Source organism: Motacilla alba, chromosome 3 (genome assembly GCF_015832195.1).
Source record: "Motacilla alba alba isolate MOTALB_02 chromosome 3, Motacilla_alba_V1.0_pri, whole genome shotgun sequence".
NCBI classification, from domain to species: domain Eukaryota; kingdom Metazoa; phylum Chordata; class Aves; order Passeriformes; family Motacillidae; genus Motacilla; species Motacilla alba.
In genome coordinates this window covers 98,830,193-98,842,308 of record NC_052018.1, presented here as the reverse complement: position 1 = coordinate 98,842,308, position 12,116 = coordinate 98,830,193, and the positions used below count along the sequence as shown (strand labels likewise).

Below are 12,116 nucleotides of genomic sequence, written 5' to 3'. Positions count from 1 at the left end.
AAAGGATCCTGTTTTCCACGCCTGGTTTATTAATATAAACCAATATTGCCTCCAAAATACAAAACGGTTGTAGCTAAGGTAGTATATTAAATTCTTCTTTAACTGAAATTACACTGGTAGTTACTCAAAATGTTAATTTCCAAGACGAACACTAGCACGGTGACCTGCTGTGTTGAGAAATACATTCCAGTGTTTAGTAAGAATGGAAACATTCATGAGGCACACGTTACACGACTTCACTCAGCTTTACTCAGCGTGACAGTAGGTGCTCCTACATGTTTAATTCATTTGAAATAGGAGATGTTGGAGCTTAAGGTACCCAGCAGCAACCTACCTACAACCAAAATGCATTCCTAAAGCTTCCTGCCAGGCCATTCACACGACTTCAAAGAGTTAGGACGCTTCTCTTGCACAGCACCAAGAGAGCCTAATTTTCCAACTACCAATGCTCAATTTGCAACAAACCACGCTTTTTCATGGGGAAAAGGACTGCGGTGGAGAGGAAAGGGGGAAATGTCCTGGGCAGACATCTGAACTTTGGCTCCACATTACTCAATCCAAAACTGTCGGCCTAAAACATTACAAAGCCACACAGACCACACAACAACACATGCAAACGAAGATTCGGGCAGCCTGTCCATCTCCACTAACCTACAAGCGCCTTCTGGAACAAAAAGCAACCGAAGATGTATCATCAACAGGTCATCTGGCTGCTTCTTTGTGGGAACAAAAAAATTCGAAACGCTGCTGAACAGAAACCGGAAACGGCCTTTTTTTTCCCCGGGTCTCCCCCCGCCTCCCATACGCATTCAAAATGAAAAAAAAAAAAAAAACCAAACCTATCGCCCTTCAGATGTAGAAGCGCCAGCTTCTAGCTAGCTGAAAGGCTTTGTAATTTTCCTTGCCAAGTAGTGTTTTTTCAAGGCAGAGGAGTCCCAGAAAAAAATACCAAAAAGGGGCGGCCTGTAAGGCCAGAAACACCCGCACTACAGCCAGACTGCTTTTTGCTCGCTTGTATTCCAGAAGCTGCATTTTGCAGAGGTGAAGTAGCTGCAGTTTTCGAGGTGGTAGTTAAAACAAAAACAAGGGGGGTAGGGGCAAGAAAAATGCTTCTGGTATAAAAACGTAACTGCTTTAAAATATACCCTTTATCAGAGGAAAGTTATTCAGCTAAAAACACAACTGCTCCTTTTCTCCCCCGCCTTTTGAATATCTTCTCTATAGCTGTTGCAGGCAGAAACGTCCCCCTCGTACTAGATCGTGAAAACATATTATTTGACTAGGTGAAAACAAGAGTGAAAAGAAAAACCGGACACAAGCTGCGCTGGACAGCAGGCTGCTCACAAAAGAGCCAGGGCTGAGGAGATGGGAGAGAAACCCTGCAATTCCCCCAAGAATCTTAAAATTAAAGACACAACTTACCCACCGCCCAGCTAGATTTCTCCAGAGTAAAACATCATCAAATTTGGAAGAGCTAGGGATTAAAAAAAAAAAAAAAAATCCAAAGAAAAAGAAGAAAGCTTTCCCACCAAGATCTTTCAGGTTAACAACAGCCAAACAAAATCCCCCTTTGTTTTGTTGTCACCCGCCTGCGTGCTGCTCCCATTCCGCGCTCCGGCACGGGAGCCTGCGATCAATGGACTTGGCGGGGGAGGCGGGGGGAGAACTCGTTCTTACCCCCAAAAAATACACATATACCACCACCGCCGCCAAAAAAAAGCCCCATCCACCCCCGAATTCTACAGAACCCTGGTGTTTAAGTATTGACGACTTTTTTTTTCCTTTCTTTTTTTAAGTGATGTTTTTCCCGAGGGCACACTGCTCGGCAGCCGCTCCATGACAAAGAGCTTCCCCAGCACATTCAGCCCCAGAGCGGGGCCAAATCCGGGTGGGTGGGAAGCAAAAAAAAGACTAAACAAAAAAAGACGAAAAAAAAGGCAAAATAAAATAAAAGAAGAGAAAAACTTCTCAAACCCCGGTGGGGAAAAAATAAGAACGGAGAATTATTTTAGAAACAACCACAACAAGGGAGCCCTGCGAGGCGCAGTACAAAGCGCTCAGGGCGGCGGGAGGGGAGGCAGGAGCCCGAGGAAAGCAGGAAAGGGGCAGGCCCCGGGCAGGCCCCCCACCCCTTCGACAGCGGCGCGCGGATGGGGCTGTGTCGCGACAGGCGCGATACTCACCGCGGGGAGGAAGGAAACGGGCAGAAGAGGCACCCCACGCCGGCAGGCCGGGAGCGGGGGGGAAGGGGCAGCCTCAGCCTCCTCACGGCCGCGCGGAGGGCGATAGTTCCGACTAGGCGACAAGGGAAGAAGCCTCAGAGCGCTCACCTCCAACCAGCAGGGCGCCGGCGGGCCGGTGCTGCGAGCCACAGGCGGGGAACAGCGGCAGCAGCTACCGAGAAGCGGCCGGGGAGCGAAGCCGATGGTGATGGACGCCGCCGGCTCCGCCGCCCGCACACCGACTGCCGCGCGCCGCCCCCCCGCCCCGCCTCACCGCGCGCCACACCAGCGGGGCGGGGCGGAGACAAGCCACGCCCCCTAACTGACCCGGGGCATGGCGGGAGTTGTAGTCCTGTTCCCCGCCCCGCTCTGAGCACAGCCCGCGTGTGCAGGTGTGCGTGTGCGTGTGTGTGCGGGTGTGTGTGTGAGTGTGTGTGCGGGTGGGTGTGTGTGTGTGTGTGTGTGTGTGTGCGTGCGGGTGTGTGTGTGTGTGCGGGTGTGCGTGCGGGTGTGTGTGTGCGTGCAGGTGTGTGTGTGTGTGTGCACGCGGGTGTGTGTGTGTGTGTGCGCGCGGGTGTGTGTGTGTGCGCGCGGGTGTGTGTGTGTGTGTCCGTGCGGGTGTGTGTGTGTGTGTGAGCAGGTGTGTGTGTGTGTGTCCGTTTGCAGGTGTGTGTGTGTCTTTATGCGTGTGTGTGTGAGCAGGTCTGTGTGTGTGTGTGTCCGTGTCCATGTGCGGTTGTGTGTCCGTGTGCAGGTGTGTGTGTCCGTGTGCAGGTGTGTGTCCGTGTCCATGTGCAGGTGTGTGTGTCCGTGTGCGGGTGTGTGTCCGTGTGCAGGTGTGTGTCCGTGTCCATGTGCGGTTGTGTGTCCATGTGCAGGTGTGTGCGTGTCCACTTACCTGCGCTTTGCGTGCTGTGCAGCGCTGAAAGCCCACAGAGTCCCTGGCTGCCTCTAAAGGAGTGTGGCCAGCAGGTTCCCCCCCACCCCGCTCCTATTCTGCTCTTGTGAGACCCCTCCTGGAATACTGCCTATGGTTCTGCTGTCCCCAACATAAGGACATGGAACTGTCGGAGCAAGTCCAGAGAAGGGCTATGAAGCTGAGAAGAGAACTGGAGCGCCTCTCACACGAAGACAGGCTAAGAAAGTTGGGGCTGTTCAGCCCAGAGAAGATTATGTGTGGAGAACTCATAGCAACCTTCCAGTACCTGAAGGGGAACCTTCAGAGGAACCAGAGAAGCTGTAGCAATAGGACAAAGAGTAATGGGTACAAACTGAAAGAGAGGAAATTTAGGTTGGATATTAGGAAGAATTTTTTTAGTGTGAGTGGTGAGACATGGGAACAGGCTCCCCAGGAAGGTTGTGGGTGCTCCAACCCTGGCCGTGTTCAAAGCCAGGTTGGACAAGACCTTGAGCCACTTGGTGTAATGGAAGATGACCCTGCCCAGGGCAGGGTGTTGGAACTAGATGATCTTTTGGGGCCTTTCCAAATCCTTTACATTCTTCAATTCTACAATTCAATTTGTGCACGTGTGTGTATGTATACATACATATGAATAGAAAAATGTATGTATGTGTATATGCCTGTATATGTATGCATATATATTTTTTTTGACTGAAAGACCCTTCTAGCCACATAAAGAAAGACTATACTAATTGATTTTGCTCTACGTTTTCCATAGCTTACGAGAAATCACAGCCTTGATGTCGTCATCATTTTTTTCTTATACATGGTGAGAAACAGATTTTTAAAGGAAATGGGAGTTTTTACCACTGCATCATTCAGAAAACAACAAGGTTCTGCCCCAGCACAACACACAAAGTCAATGGAGATGCTTTCATAGTCGTCACATCATGAGCTGCTGAAGAATTATCAAGTCAGATATATTAGTGGTGCCAGGGTGTGTAAACTCTACCAGTCATTAACCTGAGTTTCACTGGCCCTGGGGTTTCTAAGAAGAGATTAAGAGATATAATTTGAAGCTCCTAGATTATGAGAACAAAAGGGGGCTGGATGATCATCCCTCATGATCTCTGGTGTAACCCTGCACATCCCAAAAATAGCTTTTTCCTCAAAGGCAGTATTCTTTTAAAACACCTGAGATAAAAATCGCCCTGATGGTAAATTCACCACACCCCAGATTTTGGTGGCTGCTGTAAACAAAGCCTGGTGTTAAAACTGAATTCTCCACAGAACATTTATTGGTTTGCCTTTGGATTTGCTGTAACTTTGTTCTCCGTGCTCAGCAGTTCGTTATTCCCTGCCATATTTCCAGCCCAGGTATTTCCAGCCCTCTGATCAGGACGTGCATTAGTCCCTCTTTCCTGAGCTCCCGGTTTCCAGCATCCCCTCATCCTTCGCTATGGAGCAAGCCAGACCCTCACCCCTGAGCAGGAGCATATCCCGCATATCCCCATAGCTGCTGGAGGTTTCCACGGGACTCAGGCACGAGGGAGGATGGAGCACACGTGCAGGCACGTGGCAGATGGGTGGCAGGTGACAGCAGTGCAGAGGCACGAGTGGAGAAGCTCCAGGCTCCAGTTCTGACATGGAAAACATGCTGAGTCCCGCCTGCCAGGAAGTCACGTCTCAAGCCAGGGACCAGGCGCTTCCTTTCCAGAGATGGTGGGCAAAAGCTGAAGGATTTGGGAGGAGGAAGAAGGCAAGGGATAGGTGGAAAAGGGCTGCACTCATGGACAGGCATCATGCTGGAATGAGCGGCTGCTGTCTGACCCCTGCGTGCTGCCCGACGCGCTCGGAGCTTTGCGTGTAATGAATCACTCGCCGCACATGTGATGTAACATGGCAGTGGCAGCAGATCTCATTATTATCCAATTTACATGGGGAAACTGGGGTGTGGAAAGGTGAATATTATGCCTGGGGCGTACTGAGACCAGATTACAGAGGGCCTCACTCTGCCATCCCATACTCACTTTACTAAGCTATATAGGAATTAGGTGTAGCTGGCAGAAGCAGACACAGAGTATGCTGAGAAAAGCCTGGGGGGAGAGCATGAGCTTGGTATTCACAGTACAGAGCCTTGCCCCTAGCATTTTTGTCCTGCCACAACAAAAAGTCCCTCTTGCTGTGTTGAATGGGGTCCCCTTCAGCTCCCAAGAGCTGCTCCAGGTTGCTGTCACATGCTGTGCTCTTCTGTAGCATCTGTTTATCACTTTGCCCCTTGGGAGGCTCTTTCCTGATTTTGCCTGGCCATACCACCCTTCTTCAGAGGATGAAATAACAGAGAGAGATTTCCAACATCCCAGCATCCCTGCTGCAGCCTTGTCCCAGCTGCCTCAAGGATGAGTCCCAGGTGCCAGTGATGCCAGTGTTGAGCCTGGCCCTGTCTTGGGAGAGCACCTGCAGCCAGACCAGGGCTTGTGTCCCATTGCTAAGGGACCATCTTTTATTTAACTCTAAATTAGCACCTTCATGATGGATTTCTGTTTCATGAATTGGCCCAATCCCTTCTTATATCCATGCAAGCATTTATCCTTTGCACAACCCCCTGGCTCAGCACTGCTCCGGGTTCCCTTTTCATCTCGATTCTGCCTCAGGGTTCATTTCTTTTTCAAAGACATTTCAGAGGAAACTTAAGAGACAAATCAGCATTACAAAGCATTCCTCTTGTAGGAGAAAAAAATTCAGAAAGCTTTTCTCTCCTTACTATAAAAAAAAAAAAAAACCAAAAAGGAAACAGCTGAGTTTGGTGACTCTTTTTGGTATTTCCTTATATTTAACACATGTTCCTTGCTAGGGAAAAAGGGCAATCACCACTGACGGCTTAAAGTCCTCCAGAGGTCTGGAAAAGCTGGTGCTAAAAACTGGGCTTCAGAACTCAGCTCCTTGCTGGCAGGAAGCCTGGGGGCTGCTTTTCCCTCTGATCTTGCCATGTACCCTTGTACCATAAGCTTGTACCACTACATGGAGAGACAGCAGGAAGCTAAAACATAAAATACTCAATATTTTGGGGGAGTCAAGCTGCACTGAGGTGACCCAGTACTATGGATAATTCATTGGAGAAGGAATCATAGGTAGGTAGAGCATCACCTTTGCTGTCCCATCTCATTTCACACTGGTTTTCCCCTCCCAGCAATGAAACTTGGAACTGCGACTCAGACAATTGGAGTTCTGAAATAATCTTTGATATTTAAACAGCTATTTTCTGTTTTCTGACAGCCACACACTGTTCCAGTGCTCGTGTGAACAGGCTCTCTGAGTCAGATGCAAAATGAAGTGACACATGGTCCCCTCTAATGTTCCCATCAGAGCACGTATCGTCCTGTGATCTCACTCAGCAAGGAGGAAACAGCGAGGGCTCTTGCCCAGGTTTCTGTGCTGCTCTTAACTGCATATGGCCCCAACAGCAACAGTTCATTCACACCTCACTGCCCCTGTCTATATTATTAAATAAAATGATCCCCAGCCAGAGTGGCTTGGCTGGGCTCAGGGCCATGCTGCTAAATGCTGTATCCATGGACTAAAGCACCATGACCAGTACAAAACTCTTCAGTGCATCTCCTGGCCATGCCCAGATCATTTTCCAGATGCGGGCTGCCAAGTCCAACCAGCCAGGATACTTCACCAAGCACTCTCCAAAACCTTGGAGAGGCCCCTCATTCCTGAGGGAGAACCTGTGTGTCTCCAAGGGGTGTCCTCATGCATTTCCAAATCAGCTGCCTAATCTGGATTACAAAACTGAAGCTCACATCACCTTTCTCATCCAGCCCGTAGGATTCCAAGGGATTCAAACCCAAGCAAATTTCACTGGGGACCGATGCTGCTGGGACTGAGCATGATGACAGGGTGCTGGGCAGCTGCTGGTGCCACAACATGCTGCAATTCCTGCCTGCGTGGGTAATCAGCGTGGCTCAGTGCCACGAGCTGTGATTAAGTCATTAGTCAGTTGCGTGAAAATATTTGAGATTACAAGTCGATGCTGAATTCCTTCTTGGAAGGATTGAGGAAATTAATATTTAGCTCTGGTGGACACGAGGTCAGAGCTGGTCAAACACAAGACATGATGCTGTCACCCTGAGCGCTGACGTTGGCCTGATCATCAGGTGTTGGGCTTTTCCAAAGGAGCGTGCTAATTCCTTGTCACAAACTCAGCCTTGGGTTCATCAAGGGCTAATCATCAAATCATTGTAGAAAAATTGAAGTAACCTGAGCCTCCAGGTGGTTCTTTCTTTTCCGTACCCAGTGGTGGGCACTGGCACCTGCACTGTGCTCAGGCAGAGTAAAGGGGGGGCTGTGCAATCATCCACAATCAATCAGGCCGATCGTGTGCGCCAATTAAATTATGTTCTTCCACCAGTGCTTAGAAATGTAATTTGCCTTAAGTTAATAAGCAAACATCTACCCTCTCAAAGTGTATTTACAGAGCTGTAAAATCAAGGGGCCCTTCATAATGGCAGCGAGGAGGGAGGGAGGGATGGAGCTGTGGTACCAGCACAGTGTCTAGTCAGCATGTTGCTGGAGTGTCACAGGAGTCAGCCACCTGGATGGACATGTGTCAATCCCCCTGACATAAATGAAGGAATTAATTATGCGGAACAAAAACTGTAGTCCTTTCAGAGGACCTCCCTTTGAATACAACTGCAAAAGAGGAGGTTTGAGCAGAACATGAAGCCTCCTGCTGTCCCTTCACTGAGGACAGGATTGCACCCCGTGGGCTCTGGGATATATTTCATTGCTTGTCCTTGAATGTGGATCTAGAGGGAAAGTTTGTCCAGCATTGGCAGTGATTTCTCCACCAACTGTGCCCTACTTGGTGCAGCGAGCAAGACCTCCACCAGCAGCTCCCAGGTGCATCTCTTGGGTTGCTCACGTGGGAGAAGGTGCTTGGCTGCTGCTCAGCATCACAGCTGTCCTCCCATGGACCATGTGAGCACACATCCCAGCTTTCCCAGACATTCAGTCTCAAAATGAATGTTTTCCCCCCTGCCTTCTTTTTCTTTTGTTGTTCTCTAAAACACGATCTCCGAAGCTGTTGTCTGGAAGGACACATGAATTTTCCCAGGGAGGGGGACATGGCAGCATCTCCCCCTCACCCAACCCACAGCACAACCCAAAAAATGGAGGAGGCAGGTGTTACTTGAGCAAGGCATATTTAAATGCCTTTAATGAGGCGAAATGAAAACACCACCCGAATCTCAATACAGCTGCTGTATCAGTCTGGGGGGTGAAGTCGTAAGGAAATCAGTACATAATCAGCATGTGAGTGCTCCCAGCACCCACAGGATATGTCCACTTTATAGGCTGGTTGAAGAAACAAAACAGATTTTGGGTCCTTGAAAACGCACAAAACCACAGATGTATATATGTTTTTGCTTGCATTCAGTATACGCAACTAATGCTTTCTTTCTTTTTTCTTTTTTTTTTGTCTTTTTTTTCTTCCCCTCTGCATGTCATGGGAAAAATCCTCTGCTTTCTGCCTGTGAACTCATCTGCCAGAAGGCCTGCTTGTTGTAGCTATGATTTAAGCCACATGAGCTGGCTGCGTGGTAACAGAGTAATACTCTTTCTTCAGCTTTCTCACTCAAACAATATGATTAACACAGTGTTTTCTGGACGACTTAAGTTTGTCAATCCAAGGAAGAAGTTAAAGGGAAGGAGGCCACCATGGGCTCTGTCAAAACAAGGCTTGTTTAATGATTGCTCCAGGGAGATTTGCAGCCAGGACCTGATTGAAAGTCCCCCTGAGGCCAGGCTGGCATAGCTATCTTCAACTCTTCATTTTGAGGGTTGTGAGATGCCTACAGCAAGTCCCACAGTGGCCTGGCTGTGGCTGGGCTCACCTGGTCTTTCCTGGGCAGCTCCAGAAGCACCCAAAGGGAGGCTTGGACACCACTGGTGACATGGGTAACATTTTTGGGGGAGGAACTGAAAGGCTCCAACCAACTACAGAGGTGTTGGGCAATGAGCTTCCAGTGTTGTATTCTGAGCATTTCAAATCTCTCATTTTCCCCATTTAACTGGGGTTCCTATGGGACAGGGCTACAAGCAGTTCTTGATATTTCTTCTCTAGACTTGCCAGTGCCAACTGTGTTTGCTCCTCCTCTGGGGCTGCATCTGGATCCTACCAAATGGTTTGGGGTTTCTCTTTGCCTCTAAGGGCACTGCTGGATTTTGGAGTCAGTATTTGGCCATTCATAGCCAAGTTTCCTGGACTAATATGACTGATATCAAATCCCCTTGCTCTCAGCTGAAGGATCAAAACATTTCCTGGTGATGCTCTTTAATTTGTATTTACAGTCACTGAACTTCATTTGGCATGATCTTGTCCTTTCAGCTGGGAAAGTTTCCCTCCTTCAGCCCCTCGGTTTTACCCTCGCCCCTCGCCCTTGGGCTCTCCTGAAGCAAATCACTGGGGTGTTGTAGAGGAAAAAGGCCTGTTCTGAAGATGCCTGCAGGCTTGGGGTATGGCAGACTGCTGCAATCCAGAATGAATCAGAGCTGTGAAAGCACAGGCTCGCTAGCAGGAGCCAGCATCCCACCTTCCTAGCAAGTGCTCAGCTCTGCCTGCCCACCAGACACGACTCTGGGGGCTCCACCGTGTCCAGCATCATCCTGAGGAGGATGCAACACCATTCAACCCACTCCTGGTGGTCTTTGCCAGAACCCCACCACTGCCAAATGGCCTCTAATGGCTTGGTGATGAATGGCCCCTAATACATACTGGCTGTGTCTGTGACAATGAAATAGCCCATTCCAGAGCCTCAGCATCACTTTGAGCAGGCTGGTGAACTCAAGCACTGACCAAACATGGGTAGGAAGTGGTGTGAGCTGGAGACCACTCAGAGGCCGCACTTTGGACACTTTGGATGGGGTTACCTGGTCTGGGGCTGCAGCAGACTTTGACAGCAGTAGGACACTGCCAGCTGGAACTGGACTCTGCCAGGACTGAGAAGCCAGCCACAACACACTTGATTTAATATTATTATTAATTATTATTTATTATGTGTGTTGTCTTTGGGGCTTCATGATGGCCCAAAAGCCACTGGTGTAACCCAAGCTCATGCTCCTCCTCAGTGCTGGCAACACTGATGCTCCTCAGGAGGAGTGACCAATGTGATGCCCACCAAGCCAAGGCTCACAGCCATCGGAAACAAGGCTTTCCCAGCAGGAAAACTAGAAAGTGGAGGGACACACGTGCTGTTTTTCAAAACCTCATCCCCCACTTAAGCAAAAGGGGAAGAGAAATGGAATGGTCATGGAATGCTTCATGAGTCACTCAGACACTAAGGTATGGTATCACAGAGCTTGGCAGATCCACCCTTGCCTTGCTGCCTCCACGGCTGGAGCCAAGCAGTTTCTCAGGGCTGGGTGTTGACACCGTTCCTGGGTACAGCAGCCCAGCCATGCCAGGATCAGCTGCTGCCCACCCCTGGCCTTGGCACATCCCATCCCTTGTGTTGCTGTGGGATGGGGCACCCAGAGGGGATGGGGCACCCAGAGGCACCCTGGTGTTGTCTTGTACTGTCCAACAAACCAAAGGGAATGACAAAAACTGCAGAAGCAACACAAGCAAAGCATCAGAGAGGTGAAAAGAAGGATTTTTTTTTTGAATGCAGACTCATAGCAAAGCTGGGCTTTGACCCCTGTGAGGCCAGGAAATGTAGGTGTGGTGTCCACGCCTGGTTCTGGTGGCAGCAATTTCCACTACATAGCAACAGTTGTTATGTAGCAATAATACTTGGCAAATTTCAGGGCACTTGAGAAATATTAATTAATCTGTACATCAGCCTTGTCAGGTAGGCAGTTAAATATTTTCACCTGTGCTTTATAGCTCAGGAAGTGAGACCACAGAAGAAAAAAAAAAGCAGCATTTTGTCCATAGTCACAGCACAAGCAACTGCCTCAGAACAGGAGAGCTGATGCAAAGGAAAACCAAAGGAAAACCAGACAGTGCATCAGGGGATTCAAAGGAAGCACCAAGTTTTCAACCCAGTGAAGCAAACCTCAGAGGGACTTCTCTGCTGCTGGCACTAGTGTTTCACAGCTCAGTTTAATTATACTAATCACTTTGATGATGACTCCTGACATTCACCTTCATTAGCCACTGGTGGCCACGCTCAGCTGCTGCGACTTCAGAGCTATCAATGTCTGCTTTAAATAACCCATGAGTAAAATCAGCTGGGAGACAGTGTGTCTGGGCTTTCCTCTAGCATAGCCTGCATGGAGGTGGCTGGGAATGCAAGACTGAAGCCAAAACTGCAGTTTAACTCTGGCTGAGCATAGGCATGATCTTTCTCTGCATGTCTTGGGGTGGGGAGAGCTTTCCTCTTTGGCCCTGAGAGCAATGGCAGAGTGGAAGTGGAGAGTGATGTGCAAGGAAGGACTAAGTGAAGTCAAGAAGTCCAGACCCTGGCACCATCTTTCCAGTTGCCTTGGGAATGGTGTCAGTGCTACACCTTCTGTTGCATAAACAAATTGCTCATGCCATAACCAGGCTTCAGCCTAAGGGTTTTTTTTGCCCCAGTGCCCATTGTCCCCAAACAAACAGCAATTCAGGTCACACTGAGGGTAGGCATATCCTAAAGGCAGGGGACAGGACAGCTGGAAGGGCAAAGCAAAAGACAGGAGGACACGTGGTACCACAGCCATCCTTCAAAGCACAGGGCTGCACAGCCAGAGAGCAGCTGGACCCTGTCCCACAGCTCCGAGGCCCTTGTTGTGGCCACGCTGCCCTTGCTGGCAGTGTGCTCTGCTTGCCTTAAACCAGGATGAAATGTAGGAAAATCACAAAGTCCCAGGCAGATCGAAAAGGCAATTAGGTGTTGTGATGCAGCTGCTTTGGCTTTCTTTCCTCATGGTTTGTTGTGCTGTTTCCAGCCAGCTTGTGATTCTCATTTTACTAGGAATGCTGCTCAGGGAACACAGACAGAACTCAG

The 12,116-nt window shown here is 49.3% G+C and overlaps 1 protein-coding gene across 5 annotated transcripts in view; it reads right to left on the bottom strand.

Moving 5' to 3' along the window:
- Positions 1 to 2,491, bottom strand: part of PELI1 (pellino E3 ubiquitin protein ligase 1) — a 43,748-nt gene extending 41,257 nt beyond the window's left edge. For 2 of the 5 annotated variants that reach the window (XM_038131972.1, XM_038131973.1), the window contains exon 1: positions 2,184 to 2,491. The gene's annotated coding sequence lies outside the window, so the exon portion shown is untranslated. Of the gene's footprint in view, positions 1 to 1,422; positions 1,475 to 2,183 lie in introns of all 5 variants that reach the window. The other 3 variants (XM_038131974.1, XM_038131976.1, XM_038131977.1) reach the window with 3 other exon arrangements.
- Positions 2,492 to 12,116: the final 9,625 nt, after the last annotated feature.